Source organism: Pristiophorus japonicus, chromosome 9, assembly GCF_044704955.1.
Source record: "Pristiophorus japonicus isolate sPriJap1 chromosome 9, sPriJap1.hap1, whole genome shotgun sequence".
Classification (NCBI taxonomy): domain Eukaryota; kingdom Metazoa; phylum Chordata; class Chondrichthyes; family Pristiophoridae; genus Pristiophorus; species Pristiophorus japonicus.
Window position 1 is genome coordinate 199,252,478 of NC_091985.1, and position 22,642 is coordinate 199,275,119.

A 22,642-nucleotide genomic window follows, 5' to 3' on the forward strand; every position below is an offset into this window, starting at 1 on the left:
CGAGAAACTCTAGTTGAAGTGTTGGGATGCCATTCGTTCAGGAGGTGTATTTTCACCTCTAGTAGCAGTATAGCGCACCACTAGTATGATTAGAGCATGGTCACAACTATTCTAAGTGTATGGTACAAGAGTAGCAAACGAGCACTGTCACCTATAATCTATAACTATAATGTAAATGCAATTATACCCTCTATCCTAAATCACACAATTAATCTAATGACTCTGCTGCCTTGACCGAGGGGTACCACTATACCAGAGGAGCATGATCTCCTCTTATGTAAGTGTAGGGTACCAATATAACAGAGGAACTTGATCTCTTCTCGTTTACGTGCTGGTGTAACAATGTAACAGAGGTGCATGATCGCCTCTAGTGTAAGTGTAGGGATAACACAACTATAAGTGGACCATGATCACCTCTAGTGTAAGTGTAGGGATAACACAACTATAAGTGGACCATGATCTCCTCCAGTGTAAGTGCAGGGTACAACTAGTATAAGAGCAGCAGTATCCCTTCTAGTGTAGGCACCACAATACCAAAGGAGCATGAATGCTCGAGTGCAAGTGTAGGATCCCACTATACCGGATGAGCATGCCATCTCATGTGTATGTGTATTGTCTCACTGTACCAGAGGAGCATGATCCCTATAGTGTAAGTATAGGGTTCCACTATACCTGAGGAGCATGACCCCTCTAATTGCACTGTAAATACCACTATTCCAACGAAGCATATCCCCTCCAGTGTAAGTGTAGTGTTTCACTATACAAGGGGAGCATGACACCTCTAGTGTAACTGTTGAGGTACCACTGGTAGCAGAGAAATAAGATCCTCTCTTGTGTAATTGTAGGATACCAGTAGTTGAAGAGGTGCATGACCTACTCTAGTACACGTGTACGGTAAAGCTATACCAGAGGAGCAAGATCCCATCCGGTGCAAGTGTAGAGGTACCTCTAGTAGAAGTGGAGCATGATAACCTCTAGTGTAATAGAAGGGTACAACTAGTATAAGAAGAGCATGATCCCATCTGATGTAAGTATATGGTACCACTATACCAAAGGAGCATGATCCCCTCGACATAAGAAGATAAAAACATAAGCGCATAAGAAATAGAAGTAGGTGTCGGCCATTTGGCCCCTCGAGCCTTCTCTGCCATTCAATAAAATCATGGCTGATCTGATCTTGGAATCAACTCCACTTGCCTGACCGCTCCCCATAACCCTTGACTCACTTAACATTCAAAAATGTATCACTTTCTTTCTTAAATATATTCATTGATCCAGCCACCACAGCTCTCTGGGATAGAGAATTTCAAAGATTCCCGACCTTCTGATCGACGAAATTTCTCCTCATCTCCCTTTTAAATCTGCAACCCCTTATTCTGACCAATGCCTCCTAAATTCCCCCACGATGGGAAACAGCCTTTCTGCAACTACCCTGTCACGCCCCTCATAATCTTATACATTTCAATAAGATCACTTCTCATTCTTCTAACCTCCAATGTGTCTAGGCCCAACCTGCTCAATCTTTCTTCATAAGACAACCACTTCATCTCAGGAATCAAGTTACTGAGCCTTCTCTGAACAACGTCCAATGCAAGAATATCCCTCCTTAAATAAGAAGAGCAAAACTGTACGCAGTACTTCAGGTGTGGTTTCACAAACACCCTGTTCATATATAGCAATACATCTCTACACTTATACACCATTCCCCTTGCAACAAAGACCAATACTCCACTTGCGTTCCTAATTACTGCTGTACCTGCATGCTAACTTTTTTGTGTTTCTTGTACAGGAACCCCTAGATCCCACTGTATAGCAGCATTTTGTAATTTCTCTCCACTTAAATTATAATTTGCTTTTCAGTTTTTCCTATCAAAGTGGATAACCTCACATGTTCACACATTATACTTCATCTGGAAAAGTTTTGCCATTCATTTCCTCTGTCTATATCCCTTTGCAGATTATTTGTATCCTCTTCACAACTTGCTTTCCCACCTAACATCAGTAATTTGGGTACATTACACAAGGTCTCTTCATTCAAGTCATTAATATAGATGTAAGTAGTTGAGCTCCCAAAACTGATCCCTGTTGCACCCCATTATTTATACTGTTTGCCACGCTGAAAATGACCAATGTATCCCAACTCTCGGCTCTCTGTTATCTAGTCAATCATCTATCCATGCTGAAATATTACCCCCAACACAATGAACTTTTATCTTGTGCAGTAACCTTTTATGTGGCACCTTATTGAATGCCTTATGGAAATCCACATACACTACATCGACTCGTTCTCCTTTATCCACCCTGCTTGTTACATCCTCAAAGAACACGAGCAAATTGTTAAAAATCGTTTCCCTTTCATAAAACCATGCTGACTCTGCTTGACTGTATTATGATTTTCTAAATGTCATACTTCTACTTCCTTAATAATGGACTCCAGCATTTTCCAAATGACAGAGGTTAAGCTAACTGCTGTGTAGTTTCCTGCTTACTGTCACCCTCCTTTTTTAAACAGATGCGTTACATTTGTGGTTTTCCAATCCACTGGGACCTCTCCAGTATCCAGGGAAATTGCGAGATTACAAGCAATGCATCCACTATCTCTGCGGCCACGTCTTTTAAGACCCAGGGATGCAGACCATCAGGTCCACGGGACTTGTTCGCCTTTAGTCCCATTAGTTTTCCTAGTACTTTTTCTTTAGTGATAGCGATTGTTTTAATTTCTGCCTCCCAATAGCCCCTTGATTATCAATTAATGGGATATTTTTAGTGTCTTCTCCCGTGAAGACTGATACAAAATATTTACTCAAAGTCTGCCATTACCCTGTTTCACATTATTAATTCCGCAGTATCCTCCTCTAAGGGACCAATGTTCACTTTAGCTACTCTCTTCCTTTTTATATACCTTAAATGTCTGACACTCTTGCTCTCTGATTTTATACTTTTTCTAGTTTACTTTTATAATCTATCTTCTCTCTATTTTTTTTTAGTCATTCTTTGCTGGTTTCGAAAAATTTCCCAATCTTCTGGACTACCACTAATCTTCACAACATTGTATGCCTTTGTTTACAATTTGTTACCATCCTTAACTTCCTTAGTTAACCGCGGATGGATCATCCTTCTCTTAGAGCTTTTCATTCTCACTAGAATATATCTTTGCTGAGAGTTATCAAATACCTCCTTAAATATCTACCAGTGCTTAAATACTATCTTATCTTTTACTCAATTTCCCAGTCTACATTATCCAACTCTGTCCTCACACCTTTGTAATTGCCTTTATTTAAGTTCAGCACACTAGTTTGAGACCCAAGTTTCTCACCCTCAAACTGAATTTTAAATTCTAACTTGCTATGATCAGTCTTCCATAATGGATTCTTTACTATGAGATCATTAATTTTATCACAATTTCGAGGACATTTGCTGGGCAAGATATGCGTAAATCCTGCAATCTTGCCCAAGCAAATGTCCTCGCTCCCGATCTGTGGATGATCTGTCAAGCTCCAGCTCCAGCTTGACAGGTCGGAAAAGACGGGTTTCAGCGCCTGCACATTGCGTGCTGAAAACCGGTTTTCCGATGCCTTCCTGCGTGCGTAGAAACATTGTACAGGCCCGAGAGGTCGGGATTTCTGCCGATAGTGTGTGTGTGGGTACCAGTAGCATAAGAGGAGCATGATCCCTCCGGTATAAGTGTAGGGTAGAACTACACCAGAGGAGCATAATGCCTTCTAGTGTAAGTTTAGGGTATCATTATGCAAGAGGAACATGATCACATTTGGTGTAAATGTAAGGGCCCACTCTATTGAGGTGCATGATCACCTCTAGTTTAAGTGCAGGGTACCAGTGGTACCAAAGGAGCATGATCCCCTCTGGCGTAAGTGTATGGCGCCACTTAACCAGAGCAACATGATCTTCCCCAGTGTATTTGTATGATTTCTCTACACCAGAGAAGCCTGATAGCATCAAGTGGACGATAATAACATCTAGGTTAAGTGTAGGGTACCAATAGGACAAGAGTTTTATGATCACCATTAGTGTAAGTGTAGTGTACCACTGGTTCAGGAGCAGCATGATCCCCTTTCATTGTAAGTGTAGGGGTACCTCTATAGCAGAGGGACATGATCCCCTCTAGTGTAAGTGTAGGGGTAACATTCATACATGTGGAGCATGAATTTTGGCTAAGATCATGCATAACTAACCTGACCAGCCACCATGACCTCCGGGTGGTTTCTCCCTGGTCAGGAAGGTATATGCTTGCATTTTTGTAAACAGGAGGTGGGTGGGATGGCTTGACCCATCCACCTCCACGGAGGTGTGTGGGGGACCTGACCCATCCACCTCCATGGCACGAACCTGGTATTGCAGTACTTCCAGGAACGGTGCAGTGGCTCTAGGCCTTTTGGCTAAGAGCATTGGCGCAGAGTGATCCTTGAATGGGCCCAAGGTGACCTCTGGCGTTTGACAAAGAATTGTAACGATTGGAACGATTGGATACGAATTTATAAAAAAAAAAATTAAAAAAAAAAAAATATTCAAGGCTGAGACAGATACATTTTTGGACTCGAGGGAAAAAAGGGGAAATGGAAATTGGGCTGGAAGGTAGAGTTGAGTTTGAAGATCATCCATGATCGCATTGAATGGTGGAGCAGGATTGAGGGGGCATATGGTGTACTCCTGCTCCGAATTCTTATCTTCTTATGTTCATCCTCCCGCTACTGCAAACTATTTCTCCTATTTACTCTCTCAAAATCCTTCATAAACACCTCTACCAAATTGACAGAAGGTACACTTATCTACTGACGGGGAAAAAATCCCAGTTTCCCACATAATCCTCATATAACTGAAGTTCCTCAACTCTGGCACCACGCTAGTCATTTCCTCTGCACCCTCGTTTGGTGCATGACAATCTTGCTAATGTGTGGTGTCCAGAATTGTCCTCAATTATTCAGCTTGTGCTTAACAAGTGTTTTATCGATATTCAGCATAATTTCATTGCTGTTGCATATGCATCTATTTATAAATGCAAGGATTTCGTAAGCCTTTTCCACAGCCTTCTCAAACTGTCCTGCCACATTCAAAGAATTGTGTACGCATACCCCCAGGTATCTGTGTTCCTGCACCTCCTTTAAATTGGTGCCATTCAGTATATATTGCATCTGCTCATTCTTCCTACCAAAATGAATCACGTCACGCTTCTCTGCACAACATTTCACCTATCATATAACTGCCCTTTTTCACCAATCTATGTCCCATGTTAGTTTCCTTGTTACCAGGTGCCCTGAGACTTTCTGGAAATGGACCTAATTATGGAATATGGGGATTCGTCTTTTATTAACGTGTTGATACAGTTGAGGACGTTATGAGTTCACACTGAGAACATAACAGCAAATATTTCCATTGTAATGAAATCAGAGTAATGCCGTGATCACTCTTTTTTTAAATTTAGTTATAGTAATTTATTGTGCAGGGCAACTAAAAAGAAATTTCAGAGGCCTCATTGCAACTTTTGTAGAAGTGAATGCATTCCGTGACATGCTAGTTATCCACCTCTAAAACTCAATCAACCAATCATATGAGCTAAAATAATCACGGTGTGAAATCGGACATGGAGCGGGACACAAAACAAGTGGTATCGCATGGACAGACCATTAAAAGATCCTTCAATAGAACTGAATATCTGGGGACTTTTCAGAATGGCAGGCAGTGACTAGTGGGGTACCGCAAGGTTCTGTGCTGGGGCCCCAGCTGTTTACACTGTACATTAATGATTTAGACGAGGGGATTAAATGTAGTATCTCCAAATTTGCGGATGACACTAAGTTGGGTGGCAGTGTGAGCTGCAAGGAGGATTCTATGAGGCTGCAGAGCGACTTGGATAGGTTAGGTGAGTGGGCAAATGCATGGCAGATGAAGTATAATGTGGATAAATGTGAGGTTATCCACTTTGGTGGTAAAAGCAGAGAGACCGACTATTATCTGAATGGTGACAGATTAGGAAAAGGGCAGGTGCAAAGAGACCTGGGTGTCATGGTACATCAGTCATTGAAGGTTGGCATGCAGGTACAGCAGGCGGTTAAGAAAGCAAATTGCATGTTGGCCTTCATAGCGAGGGGATTTGAGTACAAGGGCAGGGAGGTGTTGCTGCAATTGTACAGGGCCTTGGTGAGGCCACACCTGGAGTATTGTGTACAGTTTTGGTCTCCTAACCTGAGGAAGGACATTCTTGCTATTGAGGGAGTGCAGCGAAGGTTCACCAGACTGATTCCCGGGATGGCGGGACTGACCTATCAAGAAAGACTGGATCAACTGGGCTTGTATTCACTGGAGTTCAGAAGAATGAGAGGGGACCTCATAGAAACGTTTAAAATTCTGACGGGGTTAGACAGGTTAGATGCAGGAAGAATGTTCCCAATGTTGGGGAAGTCCAGAACCAGGGGACACAGTCTAAGGATAAGGGGGAAGCCATTTAGGACCGAGATGAGGAGGAATTTCTTCACCCAGAGAGTGGTGAACCTGTGGAATTCTCTACCACAGAAAGTTGTTGAGGCCAATTCACTAAATATATTCAAAAAGGAGTTAGATGAAGTCCTTACTACTAGGGGAATCAAGGGGTATGGTGAGAAAGCAGGAATGGGGTACTGAAGTTGCATGTTCAGCCATGAACTCATTGAATGGCGGTGCAGGCTAGAAGGGCCGAATGGCCTACTCCTGCACCTATTTTCTATGTTTCTATCTGACGGAGCCTGTAACGGGCGGCCAATCCAATACCACCCGTTTTACGCCAGCGCCCGAAGATGACTTTCTAGGCCTTAACTTCTCGGCTTGAAACTGTGAATTGTACATATGTTTTCATGAATTAAGTTCATTTACCTTCATTTGACTTTGCAGAAGTAACCATCGGTTATCTGAATAAACTTTAAGTGATCTGAATGAGGTCAGTAATATTGTTGCCATAACAACTGTTCTGTGTGCATTATGTTGCTGTTTGCGTGCAAGCTTATACCCGTTGCACACAATGACTCATATTATTAGCTTTGATGGCATTATAACTGATAAGGCAACGACACTGATCTACCCAGTTTCGGGTTGCCTCACTGTTGCGTTAATGCAAAGATAAAAGGAAATAAATCATTGTTCCTGGAGGAGCCTTTGCTCTCCATTAGGAGTTCTATAAGCAACCTTGGTTATCTAGTGGCAAGAAGCAGCCGATTGCCCTCGACGGGCTTTCGAGGCAAGCAATGAAAATTCCGAAGTATTCCACTAAAATTCTTGCATGACTGTCGCAAGCACCACACAAATGTAAGCTGGAGGTGAATGACCAGTCCGTGATTTTGGTGCCATTTTTCCTGTTATTATCTAATTATATAGACTCTTACATTCCACAGAAGTATCTATCTTCTAATTTCAGTGCCACACTCAATAGGTGTTATTCATTCTGCAGCAGGATAAACACAGACGCCTCCAACAATCTGAATAGTTTTCTGGCCTGCCCTATGGAAATAATTAGTTCAGTAAGGCTGAAGTTTGCAGCAAATATGTTTTAATCATTAAAGGACTCAACGTTCCCTAGTTGCCCTGTCAGTTGACATGATGAAATGCCTTGATAAACCTTTTCTCTTGTAACTATAAACAAACACAAACATATGCATACACAACACATACATACATAGACACACACGCATGTATAACACCCATACAACACATACATACACACACAAATCACGCATACACAACACATACACATACAACATATACACCACGATTTTCACATACAAGCACACACGACGCACAAACACACTACACATAAAACACACATATGCATATAAACACAAAAACGTGTAACACATACACACACATCACACACAAGAAATAACCACGTTTACATGAACACACCCACATACACATAGACACACTCAAACACATACACACACAACACACATACACACACACACATCTTAATCATGCAGGCACTTTTTGTGGTATCTCCACTGTAATCGTCAATGTCACCATTTATAATGGGATCTTCCATCTTCAAAAAAAAATCACTAATGCATTTTTTATTTCACACAGAGTGACTAAACGAATTCTTATCCCGGTAAGTCTGAAACACCATTTCACATAGTCTAAGACCACAATTCAACCATCACCATTCCTATATGCATCCTGCTGTCCTTTCAGTCAACTGCCCATTCGCTTGGCAGTCTTGCTAATTATTTTGCAGAATTATGGAACACGGGATGTGAGAAGGAAGTTAAATAGCATGAAATGGACATTACAACACAGAAACAAGCTGTTGAGCACAACCAGTGCATGTTGGTATATATTTTCCACAATAGCGGTAGCCCTAATCCTGTGAACCAGACCCATTCCCAAAGCCTTTTATTCCTTCAACTAGCGATGTAACGTCTTCTTAAATGATGATGTCTTCTCTGCTATAATCATTAACTTTGAGAATGCATTCCACAGCCTCACATCCCTCGTTGTAAATGCAATCCTAGCCTCACACAATTAATCTAAGGACTCTACTGCCTTGACCGAGGGGTACTACTATACAAGAGGAGCATGATCCCCTCTCATGTAAGTGTAGGGTCCAACTATAACAGAGGAACTTGATTTCTTCTACCGTACATGTAGGTGTAACAATATAACAGAGGTGCATGATCCCCTCTAGTGTAAGTGCAGGGATAACACAACTATAAGTGGAGCATGATCACCTCTAGTGTAATTGTAGGGTACAACTAATATACGAGCAGCAGTAACCCCTCTCGTGTAAATGTAGGTACCACTATACCAAAGGAGCATGAATGCTCCAGTGCAAGTGTAGGGTCACACTATACCGGAGGAGCATGACCTCTCTGGTTTAAGTGTCAGGTTATCACTATATCAGAGAAGCAGGCCATCTCATGTGTATGTGTATTGTCTCACTATACCAGAGGAGCATGCCATCTCATGCGTATGTGTATTGTCTCACTATACCAGAGGAGGATGATCCCTATAGTGTAAGTACAGTGTTCCACTATACCTGAGAGCATGACCCCTCTAATCTCATTGTAAATACCACTATTCCAGCGAAGCATATCCCATCGAGTGTAAGTGTAGGGTCCCACTATACAAGGGGAGCATGGCCCCTCTAGTGTAACTGTTGAAGTAGCACTGTAGCAGGGGAACATGATCCCCTCTTGTGTAATTGTAGGATACCATTGGTTGAAGAGGAGCATGGCCCGCTCTAGTATACATGTACGGTAATGCTATAACAGAGGAGCAAGATTCCATCTAGTGTAAGTGTAGGGGTACCACGAGTATAAGTGGAGCATGGTAATCTCTCGTGTAAGAGAAAGATACCACTAGTATAAGAAGAGCGTGATCCCCTCTAATGTAAGTATATGCTCCACTATTCCAAAGGTGCATGATCCCCTCTACATAAGAAGATAAAAGCATAAGTGCATAAGGAATAGAGTAGGCATAGGCCATTTGTCCCCTCGAGCATTCTCCACCATTCAATAAGATCAAGGTAATACTTCATCTGGAAAATTGTTGCCTATTCATTTACCCTGTCTATATCCCTTTGCAGATACTTTGTATCCTCTTCACAACTTGCTTTCCCACCTAACATCATTAAATTTGGGTACATTACACAAGGTCTCTTCATTCAAGTCATTAATATAGATGTAAGTAGCTGAGCTCCCAACACTGATCCCTGTTGCACCCCATTATTTATACTGTTTGCCAAGCTGAAAATGACCAATTTATCCCAACTCTTGGCTTTCTGTTATCTAGCCAATCATCTATCCATACTTATATATTACCCCAAACACAATGAAATGTTATCTTGTGCAGTAACCTTTTATGTGGCACCTTATCGAATGCATTCTGGAAATCCACATACACTACATCTACTCGTTCTCCTTTATCCACCCTGCGTGTTACATCCTCAAAGAACACGAGCGAATTGTTAAAACTGATTTCCCTTTCATAAAGACATGCAGACTCTGCTTGAATTTATTATAATTTTCTAAATGTCCTACTTCTACTTCCTTAATAATGGACTCCAGCATTTTCCAAATGACAGAGGTTAGGCTAACTGTTATATAGTTTCCTGCTTTCTGTCTCCCTTCTTTCTTAAACAGATGAGTTACATTTGTTGTTTTCCAATCCACTCGGACCTCTCCAGTATCCAGGGTAATTGCGAGATTACAAGCAATGCATCCACTATCTCTGCAGCCACGTCTTTTAAGACCCTGGGATGCAGACTATCAGGTCCACTGGACTTGTTCGCCTTTATTCCCATTAGTTTTCTAAGTACTTTTTCTTTAGTGATAGCGATTGTTTTAAGTTTTGCCTCCCAATAGCCCCTTGATTATCAATTAATGGGATGTTTTTAGTGTCTTCTCCCGTGAAGACTGATACAAAATATTTACTCAAAGTCTGCCATTACCCTGTTTCACATTATTAATTCCGCAGTATCCTCCTCTAAGGGACCAACGTTCACTTTAGCTACTCTCTTCCTTTTTATATACCTTAAATGTCTGCCACTCTTACTGTCTGATTTTATATTTTTTCTCGTTTACTTTTATAATCTATCTTCTCTCTATTTTTTTTTAGTCATTCTTTCCTGGTTTCGAAAAAATTCCCAAACTTCTGGCCTATCACTAATCTTCGCAACATTGTATGCCTCTGTTTACAATTTGTTACTATCCTTAACTTCCTTAGTTAACCGCGGATGGATCATCCTTCTCTTAGAGCTTTTCATTCTCACTGGAATATATCTTTGCTGAGAGTTATCAAATACCTCCTTAAATGTCTGCCACTGCTTAAATACTATCTTATCTTTTACTCAATTTCCCAGTCTACATTATCCAACTCTGTCCTCATACCTTTGCAATTGCCTTTATTTAAGTTCAGCACACTAGTTTGAGACGCAAGTTTCTCACCCTCAAACTGAAATTAAAATTCTAACTAGTTATGATCAGTCTTCCATAAAGGATTCTTTACTATGAGGTCATTAATTTTATCACAATTTTGAGAACATTTGCTGGGCAATCTTGCCCAAGCAAATGTCCTCACTCCCGATCTGCGGATGATCTGTCAAGCTCATTGCGTGCTGAAAACCAGCTTTTCCGATGCCTTCCTGCGTCCGTAGAAAACGTTGTACAGGCCCAAGAGGGCGGGAGTTCTGACGATAGTGTGGGTATGGGTAACAGTAGTATAAGAAGAGCATGATCCCTCCAGTATAAGTGCAGGGTAGAACTATACCAGAGGAGCATAATGCCCTCTAGTGTAAGTTTAGGGTATCATTATGCAAGAGGAACATGATCACATCTTGTGTAAATGTAAAGACCCATTCTATTGAGGAGCATGATCACCTCTAGTTTAAGTGCAGGGTACCAGTGGTACCAGAGGAGCATGATCCCCTCCAGCGTAAGTGTATGGCACCACTTAACCAGAGCAGCATGCCCTCCCCTAGTGAAATGTATGATTTCTCTATACCAGAGAAGCCTAATAGCATCAAATGGACGATAACAACATCTAGGTTAAGTGTAGGGTACCAATAGGACAAGAGGTACATGATCACTATTAGTGTAAGTGTAGGGTACCACTGGTTCAGGAGCAGCATGATCCCCTTAAGTGTAAGTGTAGGGATACCTCTATACCAGAGGGACATGATCCTCTCTAGTGTAAGTGTAGGGGTAACATTCGTACATGTGGAGCATGAATTCCCCTAATGTAAGTGTCGTGTACCAATGTGCCAGAGGAGCATGATCCCCTCTCGTATTAGCGTAGTGTAACACTGGCACCAGAGGAGCATGATTCCCTCTAGTGTAAGTGTAAGGTACCACTATAGCAAAGGAGCATAAACTTCTCGCATGTAAGTGTAGGGATATCACTTGCACAAGAGGCACCTTATTGTAAAAGGCCATAAAACGCTACAGCAGTGGCTACGATATGTTGTATGCTGAGAAGTCACGATCTCTCACCGTTTGTTCTTAAGCGGTTCATAAACTAGAAGTATATTGCAATACTATTTACGACAGCAGGATGTTAGAATTGTACGTTTTATTCTATTAAATGACACTTCGGAAAGTAGTTAAGTCCTAAAGTAAAACTTCTACCTGATCCAATACTGATCCCTCAAGAATTCAATATCATTGACCTCCTGCACAAATAAATGGTGATGGATCAGTTCTGCTACATTAAGAGGATATAATGGTGCTCAGTATATTTCGGTTGCTTACCTTGTGCTGCGGCTCCTGATTCTGATTCCAGAAAGTCCAGGTAAGTTTGCTTTGTGAATTCTGCAGGTCAATGATCACACACAGGGTAAAGATCACATACACCTCACAGTCATAAACACGATCTTCAGCCTAATCAGTACAAACCCTCCCCGCCCTGTTATCTGGTGTGGGGCTCGATCTGAATCACACACGTTCTCATTCAGTTTGAATTCTTGTGATAAATGTTATCTTTTAACCAAAGTCATGAATTCTTGGTGAGTTTCCAATGACTACATTCCCCCACAGCTCTTCCATCTGCGGTTCTCACGATCCCACAGAGAAACCGGGATGTGTAGCCGGATTCAGTTCCATGTCAACATGTCGATTACATTGCTGTTTATTATCAGAGTATAAAAGGGCAGAGAAAGCAAGGGACAAAGATCGCTGTTCGTTTATTGGGATGAAATACTCGAGAGAAGGGCACAATGAACTCCCTGAGTTAACACGTTCATGTTTGGAATTACCCTGCCTTTCGATCATTGACTGTTCTCTTTACCCGATTCCAGCTCTCTGTAAATGTATTTCATTCTGTCACAGCTCTAGTAATCTCGGGGTTAAGCTGTTCACACCTGATCCGCATTGCCGTGGAGTTCATCAATACCCGTCACATGGCTGGTTATCGGTTATTTTCCACTGGTTATTAACAACGCAGTAATGATTATAAAACCCGGGAGATAGTTTCTAGTTAATAAGTTGCAGTCTGGATTTTGATCAGCATGTTCACATCCATGAGTATCAAGCTCCGGGTTTCACTGACTGTAAATGTGTGCGGTAAATTAGCGAACGTTTTGTATAATGGCCAGTTAACTTTTATTTGTGGTGTTTTCAATTCAACTTTACATTTCATTCATTCAAAAAATATTGGGCGGATTCAATTCTTGATGAGACTCAGCAACTCTGACGTGTAAATGCATTTCTTAATTAGCATTTGCTTACAATCTAATTATTAAAACTATGTAATTGGCCTGTCGCTCCGGGCCCGTACGATGTGTGCATTTGTGAAATGTCAAAGTGTCTTTTAACATTTCCAACGCATCTCTGGGCGAAGCGCCTTGGCGGGTAGAGATTTGGGATATTTGCCCAACTCTTGCCCAGCGAATGACCTTCAAGCTCTTACACCTGGTAAAAGCAAATGTAAGGCCTGATTTTACCTGCGTAAGAGTTTCAAAAGATACAAAAATAAAATGTTAGCAATATTGTTACATTAAAAACCCTGTCCATTAATGTAATGTTATTTCTACGCCTATTAAAACATATTTAAAAAATCAAAAAATTATGTTTCTGTCTAAAACATTTAATTCAATTCAATTTCAATTAATTTTAAATATGTGACATGTTTTCTTATTTATTTAAAATGTTAATATGTTTTGGGGGGTTTCCCCATTCATAGAAATGGTGATCTTCGCACAAACAGAACTCACCATTACTGTGAATCGGGATAGCCATTGTCCGAGGTGGGTCCAGACCACGTGATCCCAGGCTGCTCACACGCCCCTGGAATTCGTGGGTCTCTACGTTGGACTGCGAATGGAGACGTCAGCCTCAAGTCTATGTTCCTCCAGGACCAGCATTTATTTTCATAAAAAGATTTTCGCTGGGAGGCTTCCACCCACAGGAAGTCTCTGACCGTAATTTCTGGACCAATATTTATACCAACACCTCCGTGTAAGATTCCCCTTCCTCCTTCTTAACTGTCATTCCTGTCTCAGTGGGAAGCTCAGCCACCTATCAACAAGAGCAGGCATCGATGACCAGATCCAACACCGCCTTCAGTGCACCAGTGCAGCATTCGGCCACCTGAGGAAAAGAGTGATCAAAGACCAGGCCCTCAAAACTGTCATCAAGCTCATGGTCTACAGGGCCATAGTAATACCCGCCCTCCTGTTGGGCTCAGAGACGTGGACCATATACAGCAGACATTTCAAGTCGCTGAAGAAATACCACCAACGATGTCTCTGCAAGATCCATTGGGAGGACAGATGCACCAACATTAGCGTCCTCATCCAGGCCAACATCCCCAGCATTGAAGCACTGACCACACTTGATCAGCTCCGCTGGGCAGGCCACATAGTTCACATGCCAGACACGAGACTCCCAAAGCAAGCGCTCTACTCGGAACTCGTCCATGGCAAACGAGCCAAAGTTGGGCAGCGGAACTGTTACAAGTATATCCTCAAAGCTTCCCTGATAAAGTGTGACATCCCCACTGACACATGGGAGTCCTTGGCCAAAGACCGGCCTAAGTGGAGGAAGTGCATCCGGGAGGACACTGAGCTCCTTGAGTTTCGTCGCCGAGAGCTTGCAGAAATCAAGCGCAGGCAGCAGAAGGAGCGTGCGGCAAACCAGGCTCCCTGTCCACCCTTTCCTTCAACGAGTATATGTCCCACCTGTGACAGAGACTGTGGCTCTCGTATTGGACTGTACAGCCATTGAAGAACTCATGCTAAGAGTGGAAGCAAGTCTTCCTCGATTCGGAAAGACTGCCGAAGATGATGATGGATAGCCCTCTCCCCTCTGTGACAGATGGATGTGCAGTGTTGAGGGAGTCCAACAATGTAAGACTTTTCGTCTGCTAAGTGAAAGGTTGAACGGAGGCTCCATCTCCTCTCTCAGTTGGATGTAAAAGATACCATGGCATTATTTCGAACAACAGCAGTGCAATTATCCTCAATGCTCTAGCCAATATTTATCCCTCAATCAACATTACAAACAAATTCAGTGTATATGTTCATTATCATATTGCTGTTTGTGGGAGCCTGCTGTGCGCAAATTGGCTGCCGTGTTTCCCATATTGCAACAGTGACTCCACTTCAGAAGTACTAAATTTGCTGTAAAGCGCTTTGGGACCTGTTGAGATCATGAACGGGCGCTATATAAATGCACTTTTTTCTCGTTTTCTTCGTGCAGCTTCTTCCAGTATTTCATGCCTGGTTCCACAACTATCCAGCTCCTGAATTCTGATATCTCCTTTCCCTCCCCACCGACCACAATCATAATTCTCCCCTTTGCCTTCCATTCCTCCTGCACAGTGCCTGATTCTGCCCGCGTCCTACAGCCTTTCAAATTAATCTCACTGTCCTTTCCCTTTCATGTCTGATTACTGGCCCTGTTCTTACTGCTGCTTATGTGATTCCACTGATTAATTCATCAATCAGATCTGGAGGATTAAGATTAACTAAATAGAGCATACTAACATTAAAGCATTCCGAAATTCATTAAATTAAGATCTGATAAACCGAAGTTAACAAACAAATTAACAAGGTTAATTAACTACAAATTAACCTGAAATCAAGCGAAATCTAATTATCTATATATAATCAAATTTTCAAGTAAATGTATTATATATGTAACTAAAATAATATTACTAAAGTAATAGGCATGGAAGGGAATGGATAGTGAGAAGCATGTTAAATTTGTGAATATAAAAATTAGAAATGGCTTGGCAGTTTCTGTGTCAGGACTGCAATATGTGGGAATATATGGACAGAAGGACTGCCTCGGATTGACACATGGAAACATAAAACCATAGAAATCTACAATACAGAAGGAGGCCATTTCAGCCATCGTGTCCGTGCTGGCCGACAAAGAGTCGCAAGGCCCTCAGTCAGCAGCCCTGAAGGCTATATATAAACGTATGAACAATGAACAATGGTGGCAAGGTAAAGAGCATCCAGTCCACCCTCCATCACCACCCCCCCACCATCACCACACACACACACACACACACACACACACACACAACTGTAACACTCCTTGCACTGCAACGTTCTACACTCCACCCCAACCAGAGCCATGTGATCTCCTGGGAGATGCAAAAAAACACGATAAAAATCCCAAGATTTTCGGGAACAAAATCTGGGAAAATTCCGCTCTGACCCATCCAGGCGATCCAAACTAGTCCAGGAGATCACCCTGACCATATTCGATTCCCTGCACGAGGTGCCATGATATCTGCACCAGCCAACAAAGGGTTATCCAGTCTAATCCCACTTATCAGCTCTAGGTCCGTAATGCTGCAAGTTACAGCACTTGAATTGCCCATCCAAGCATCTTTTAAATGTGGTGAGCATTTCTGCATCCACCTCCCTGCCAGGCAGTGATTTTCAGAGCCCTACAGCACTGTGCATGAAGAAGCCTCGCCTCAAAACCTATCTGAACCTGCCACCAACCACCTTAAAACTATGTCCTCTCGTCATTGACCCATCCAGCAAGGAAAATGGGCCCTTGCTATCCATTATATTCAGACCCATCAAAATGTTATACACCTCAATGAGGTCTCCTCTGAGCCTCCTCTGTTCCAATGAGAGCATACCCAGCCTATCCAATCTGTCCTCATAGCTAAGATTCTCCATTCCAGGTAGCATCCTAGTACATCTTCTCTGCATCATCTACAGTGCAATCCCATAATACGGCAACCAGAACTGCACACAGTACTTCAGCTGTGGCCTTACCAGAGTATTATACAATTTAAGCATACCCTCCCTGATGTTGTATTCATTGCCTCGGCCAATAAAGGCATGCATTCCGTATGAATTCTTAACCACCTTATCCACCTGGACTGCTAATTTTAGGGATCTGTGCACAGGTCCTTTTGTCCATCTACACTTTTAAGTGGCTTACCGTTTAATGTGTATACTCTTTCCTTATTAGCCCTCCCCAAGTGTATTACCTCATACTTCTCCAAATTAAATTCCATTTGCTACTGTTCTGCCCACCAGACCCGATGTCCTCCTTCAGCCCATGACTTTCCTCTTCATTATCAACCACACAGCCAATTTTGGTGTCATCTGCAAACTTCTTAATCATAATCCCTATATTCAAATCTAGATCATTGATATATACCACAAAAAGTAAGTATTGAGAACTGCGCAACCCCACTGTAAACATGTTCCAGCCACAAAAACATCCATCAACCATTACCCTTTGCTTCATACCTCTAAGCCAATTTTGGATACAACTTGCAACTTTGTCCTGGATCCCATGGGCTTTAACCTTCGTGATCAGTCCACCAAGTGGGATCTTATCAAAAGCTTTACGAAAGCCCAGATACACTACATCATATGCACTACCCTCCTGATCACCTCATCAAAAAATTCAATCAGGTTAATCAAACACATTCTTCCCTTAACAAATCCATGCCGACTATCCTTAGTAATCCTTCGCTTTCTAAATGTAGATTTATCCTGTCTTTCAGAACTTTTGCCAATAATTTTCCCACCACTGAGGTTAGGCTGACAGGCCTGTAATTACTCGGCCTATCCCTTTCTCCCTTCTTAAACAAGGCCATCACATTAGCAGTCCTCCAGCACCATGCTCACATCCAAAGAGGACTGGAAAATGATGGTCAAGGCCTATGCTATTTTCTCTGTTACTTTGCTCAGCAGCCTGGGATGCATTTCATTCGGACCTGGAACTTATCTATTTTCAAAGCTGCTAAACCCCTGAATACCTCCTCTCTCACTATGTTTATTTCATTCAGAATTTCACACTCCTCCTCGATAGCAGTATCTGCATTGCCCCTTTCCTTTGTGAAAACAGATTCAAAGTATTCATTAAGAACCATACCAACATCTTCCGCCTCCACACAAAGATTACTCTCATGGTCACTAATAGGCCCTACCTTTTCTTTAGCTATCCTCTTGCTCTTAATAGATTTCTAGAATATCTTTGGGTTTTTCTGAATTTTACTGCCAAGAATAGTTCATGCCCTCTTTTAGCATTCTTAATATCATTTTTGATTTTAACTCTGAACTTTCTATGTTCCTCCAAAGATTCTCGTGTAGTTCACCATCGGTATATGACATAAGCTTACCTTTTTTCTTTATCCTCCCTTGTAAGTCCCCAGACATCCAGGGGGCTCTAGAGTTGTTATTCCGACCCTTTTACTTAAAGGCCACGTATTTGGCTTGAGCCCTTCGGATATCCTCATTGACTGTTCCCACACCGATTTACCCAAAAGTAGCTGTTTCCAATCCACTGTGGCCAAATCACTCCTCAACTTAGAAAAGTTAGCTTTTCCCCAATTTAGTTGTTTTATTCCTGATCTATCCTTGTCCTTATCCATAATTAATTGAATCTGACTGAATTATGTTCACTGGTACCCGAGTGCTCTCCCACTAATACCCCTTCCACCTGCCCAGCTTCATTCCCCAAAACTAAATGCAAAACCGCCCCCTCTCGTGTTTGGCTCCTTACATACTAATTTAAAAAGTTATCTTGAATGCATTTTAAGAATTCTGCACCCTTCACACTATATTTGTCTCGATCAATATAAGGATAGTTGCAATCCCATACTATTACCGCCCTATACTTTTTGGACTTCACAGTAGTTTGCCGAAGTATTTGCTCCTTTATCTCCCTCCCACTGTTTGGAGGTCTATAATACATGCCCAGCAGTGTGATCACCCTTTTTTTTATTTTGCAATTCGACCAATATGGCCGTATTTGATGAGTCCTCTAACATATTATCCCTTCTAACCACTGTGATAGTTTTGTTAATCAATACCGCGACTCCCTCCCCCTTGTTACTTCCCTCTCTTTCTTATGTTAAAATCCTGCAACCACGAATATTGGGCTACCAAACTTGCCGCTCTTTCAGTCATGTCTCTATAATAGCTATAATGTTACACTCCTAAGTATCTACCTGTGCTTTAGCTCATCCGCCTTATTCACTATACTCCTCGCATAGTGTATACCATTTAACACAGGAAGCCCCCATTGATTACTATTTACTAACCCTTATTTCCTCTGTCTTAGAGATTCACTTTCTAAATTCTTGCTATCCAATTTCAGCTTTACTTCCTTCCCGATTGAATTTGCTCTCAGGTTCCCATCCCCCTGCCAAGCTAGTTCAAACTCTTTGCAACAACACCAGCAAAACTTCCTGATATAGGATATTGGTCCCAGTGCTGTTGTGGTGCAACCCGGTCGGTTTGTACGGGTCTCATCTCCACCAGAAGCGATCCCAATGCCTCAGTAATTTAAAGCTCTCCCTCCTACACCACCTCTCCAGTCACGCGTTCATCCTCTCTATCCTTCTATTCTTATACTCATTAGCACGTGGCACCAGTAGTAACCGGAGATTACTACCTTTTAGGTCCAAGTCTTTAATTTTTCTCCCAGCTCCCTAATTTCTAGCTGCAGGACCTCATCCCTCTTGCTACCTATGGTGTTGGTCCCGATCTAGTCCACGGAATCTGGCTGTTCACCCTCTCCCCGCAGAATGCCCTGTGTCCACTCTGTGGCATTCTTGACCCTGGCACCAGGAAGGCACCATACCATCCTGGAGTCACTCTACGGCCACAGAAAGAACTCTCTGTTCTCCTATATATTGAAGCTCCTACCACTACAGCTCTCATTCCTTGTCCCTCCCCGCTGTGCGGCTTGGCAACCCATGGTGCCTTCGACATGGCTCTGGCTGCACTCCCCAGAGGCACCATCGCCCTCACCAGTGCACAGGAAAGAATTTCGGTTGGAAAGCGAGATGGCCTCACAACGGGATCCCTACATTAGCAGCTCGCATTCTTACTACGTCTGGTGGTTACCCACTTCCCTTCTACCTGCATGCTTTTAGCTGCGGGGTGACCACGTCCTGAAACATGCTATCTCTGTAGGCCCAGTCTCGCGGATGCACTGTATTGACTCAAGCCGCCGCTCAAGCTCCGAAATGTGGAGCTCGAGTAGTTTAACCTGGAGACACCTCCTGCACACATGGTTGTCTAGGCCGTGCGAAGCGTGCAGGAATTCCCACATGCAGCAGATGTGCCTCCACCGGACTGAGCTGCCCTGCCATCCCTCTAATTAGACTTATCTAATTAAAATCTAATTAAAAATTAATCTGCACTCAATATCTCGGTCTAGTGGCATTCCGGCTCAGAGTCTTTGAGCTAGTGTGCGAGGTAGAGACATTCTGTTACTTCAGAGTGGGGGAAGATTGCTTGCATAGATTTTGCCAGAGTGCACTCACACGCCAGAGGAAAGAACAGGTGCAGGAAGCGAGAGTGTAACTGTTAGTCAGCAGGGTAAGAGAAGCTAACTGGAGATAGAGAAGGAGGTCCAGCAGACACGATTCCTGTCCAATAGATATCTGTGAAGATACGGATGCAGACTGTGGGGTGGATAACCTAAATGCTAAATATGGCGACGTGGAGCAGGTGCTTGTCTGAGTGGGGAGTGAGCAGTTTTGAACGTTTACAGTAACAGCGTATTCGATAATTGCAGTAACAGGGTATTCGATAATTAGGGGCAGAGCTGGTGTCCTCTGAAGTCCTGACTGAGAATCCGGAGGGAGAAGATACTAAAAGCATCACAGTAACAGATAATCAAATGGATATAGGGAGAGGGAATATAAACAATCACTATCACTGGAGAAAATGTACTAGGAAAACTAATGGGACTAAAGGTGGAAAAAAACCCTGACCTGATGGGATAGGTTATGACTAGTAGCAGAGGACCAATCCGCCTCTTGGGTAATTGTGGAGGAACCACGAGTAGCAGAGGAGCACGAGAAACTCTAGTTGAAGTGTTGGGAAGCCATTCGTTCAGGAGGTGTATTTTCACCTCTAGTAGCAGTATAGCGCACCACTAGTATGATTAGAGCATGGTCACAACCATTCTAAGTGTATGGTACAAGAGTAGCAAACGAGCACTGTCACCTATAATCTATAACTATAATGTAAATGCAATTATACCCTCTATCCTAAATCACACAATTAATCTAATGACTCTGCTGCCTTGACCGAGGGGTACCACTATACCAGATGAGCATGATCTCCTCTTATGTAAGTGTAGGGTACCAATATAACAGAGGAACTTGATCTCTTCTCGTTTACGTGCTGGTGTAACAATGTAACAGAGATGCATGATCGCCTCTAGTGTAAGTGTAGGGATAACACAACTATAAGTGGACCATGATCTCCTCTAGTGTAAGTGCAGGGTACAACTAGTATAAGAGCTGCAGTATCCCTTCTAGTGTAAATGTAGGTACCACAATACCAAAGGAGCATGAATGCTCGAGTGCAAGTATAGGATCCCACTATACCGGATGAGCATGCCATTTCATGTGTATGTGTATTGTCTCACTGTACCAGAGGAGCATGATCCCTATAGTGTAAGTATAGGGTTCCACTATACCTGAGGAGCATGACCCCTCTAGTTCCACTGTAAATGCCACTATTCCAACGAAGCATATCCCCTTCAGTGTAAGTGTAGTGTTTCACTATACAAGGGGAGCATGACACCTCTAGTGTAACTGTTGAGGTACCACTGGTAGCAGAGAAATAAGATCCTCTCTTGTGTAATTGTAGGATACCAGTAGTTGAAGAGGTGCATGACCTACTCTAGTACACGTGTACGGTAAAGCTATACCAGAGGAGCAAGATCCCATCCGGTGTAAGTGTAGAGGTACCTCTAGTAGAAGTGGAGCATGATAACCTCTAGTGTAATAGAAGGGTACCACTAGTATAAGAAGAGCATGATCCCATCTGATGTAAGTATATGGTACCACTATACCAAAGGAGCATGATCCCCTCGACATAAGAAGATAAAAACATAAGTGCATAAGAAATAGAAGTAGGTGTCGGCCATTTGGCCGCTCGAGCCTTCTCTGCCATTCAATAAAATCATGGCTGATCTGATCTTGGAATCAACTCCACTTGCCTGACCGTTCCCCATAACCCTTGACTCACTTAACATTCAAAAGTGTATCACTTTCTTTCTTAAATATATTCATTGATCCAGCCACCACAGCTGTCTGGGATAGAGAATTTCAAAGATTCACGACTTTCTGATCGACGAAATACCTCCTCATCTCCCTTTTAAATCTGCGACCCCTTATTCTGACCCATGCCTCCTAGATTCCCCCACGATGGGAAACAGTCTTTCTGCAACTACCCTGTCACGCCCCTCATAATCTTATACATTTCAATAAGATCATTTCTCATTCTTCTAATCTCCAATGTGTATAGGCCCAACCTGCTCAATCTTTCTTCATAAGACAACCACTTCATCTCAGGAATCAAGCTACTGAGCCTTCTCTGAACAACGTCCAATGCAAGAATATCCCTCCTTAAATAAGAAGAGCAAAACTGCACGCAGTACTTCAGGTGTGCTCTCACAAACACCCTGTTCATATATAGCAATACATCTCTACACTTATACACCATTCCCCTTGCAAAAAAGACCAACACTCCATTTGCCTTCCTAATTAATGCTGTACCTGCATGCTAACTTTTTTGTGTTTCTTGTACAAGAACCACTAGATCCCACTGTATAGCAGCATTTTGTAATTTCTCTCCTCTTAAATTATAATTTGCTTTTCAGTTTTTCCTATCAAAGTGGATAACCTCACATGTTCACACATTATGCTTCATCTGGAA